Source organism: Tenrec ecaudatus, chromosome 2, assembly GCF_050624435.1.
Source record: "Tenrec ecaudatus isolate mTenEca1 chromosome 2, mTenEca1.hap1, whole genome shotgun sequence".
Classification (NCBI taxonomy): Eukaryota; Metazoa; Chordata; class Mammalia; order Afrosoricida; family Tenrecidae; genus Tenrec; species Tenrec ecaudatus.
In genome coordinates, this window is record NC_134531.1 from 255573211 (window position 1) to 255575310 (window position 2100).

Here is a 2100-nt window from a genome sequence, read left to right on the forward strand (position 1 = left end):
TCTGGGATGGAATGTTAAACGGAGCTTGTGAGCAGGCTGAAATGCTTGCTAAGTGTCCACCAGGATCTACTTGTTGAGTGGAAGTTGGGGAAATGCAATAATAAAGAGATGGGTTGAGTTTGGCCACTGACACCTGTGGACTTGATTTACAGGAAAAAGAGGAGAAGATGAGAGCGGGTTGACTGGCCTAAAGTTCATGACCTAGCACAAGGGGGACAGGCTTGTTGAGTATTGGTGAGAGCCCATTTTTTTAAAGGCAAGGTGACCAATGGACACCCTGTGGAGGCTGAGTGAGGCACCCCACATTGAGTTAACCAGAATGCAACCAAATGGAGACTTTTGAACCTATGAACTGGTGCGTATTGTTGCTGACTTTATTTATGACCCATCTAGATTTAACTTTGCTTATGGATGCAGACTTCACAAGGTTCCAAATGGAATGATGACTCTTCATTTCAAAAAGTATGATTCTCTTCTCAGAGAGCTGGATTGATGTACATGGGCAGTATATAAATTGGATACTCAAAATTGGGGGGATAAAGGCATGAAGTTGTTGGCTTAGAGACTTTCATAGGTCAGGGTACATATTCACAGGATTATAGGATTATGGTGTAGGTATTACTTAATTGCAATTGTGAAGCTTAAGAATTGTGTACAAATGCCAGGTTGGCAAGTGGTGGATTGAGGTAATTTATTGTGCCAACCTGGCTGATAAACACATGTGGAGTTAATTGAAGGGCAGAGGGATAAATGGCTCAGTGAGCCTTTTCGAGCCTCTCAAGTCTCTTGCTTTCTGATGGTCAGACCAGGGTGAAGCTGCCTTTGCTAGTTCACTGCTTTAGCTAGCAAGGCTCACTTCCTGCAAGACACCCTGAGTAGAAGCCACATGGTCCTACCCTGATGCAGCCCTGGGTGCTGGAGCAGCCGTGTGGAGACCCCTGCCAGCACTGAGATGTTTATACATTCACTGATTCGCCTTTCCTTATGAAGTCAGCATCATTGCATTTGTTTTGTAAGGTGGAGGAGGACTTTATGTGTTGGTGTCAGACATATGGGTTAATCAGTTAATATTGGACTTCTTGGCTTGAGCAGCACTGGGTTGGGATGTTTTCTTGATGCACACTTAACCTTTATATAAAATTCTCTCTTATACATAAGTTTCTGTGGATTGTTTTCTCTCCAAAGTATGCATAAAGTACTTCTTTATGTTTGTCACAAACAAGACCTCATGAAAATATTAAGAATCAATATTTTGATTGTCTACTAGTTCATCAGATTTGTTTGTTTCTCCATATGGATTGATAGAGACATTTAGATCTGCTGAAGACTGCTATATTTTTCATAAAAAAGATCCCAATATAATTTTTATTCCCTATCTTAGTCTGGATTCTTTAGAGATACAAAATCAGGAATGCTTTGCTTTTGTCGTTAGGTGCAAGTGGGTTGGCTCTGAAACATAAGGATACTAGGCATGATGGGAGGAAACACTGCATGGTCCTGGAACAGCCTCACAATTGTCCTATGCTCGAGCCCATTACTGAGTCACTGGAAGAATCCATCTTGTGGAGGGTCTTCCTCTTTTTCACCACCCCTCCACTGCGCCAACAGTGATGTCCTTCTCCAGAGACTGATCGATGCTGACAATATATCCTAAGAATATCAGATGGAGTCCTACTTGCTTGTAAAGAACACCCTGGCCTTATTTTCCGATAGAGATCTGTTTGTCTGTTTAGCAGGAGTTCATCGTTCTTTCAATATTCTTCCCCAGCACTGCAATTGTAATTCATTGATTCTTCTTAGTGAATGTCCAACTTTCACATGCATATGTTGCCATGGACAATACCACACCTTGGCTCAGGTCCAGCTTAGTCCTCAATATAATTATCCTTACTTTACAGTAGGTCTTGTGCAGCAGATTTACCTAATACAATACAGTACAGCTTTTGATTTCATAACTGCTGATTCCATGAGCATTGATTGTGGATCCAAGTAAGATGACATCCTTGACAACTTCATTATTTTTTCCATTTGTCATGATATTACCTATTGGTCCACTTGTGGCGATTTTCATCTTCCTTACACTGAATTGTAAATTTTACT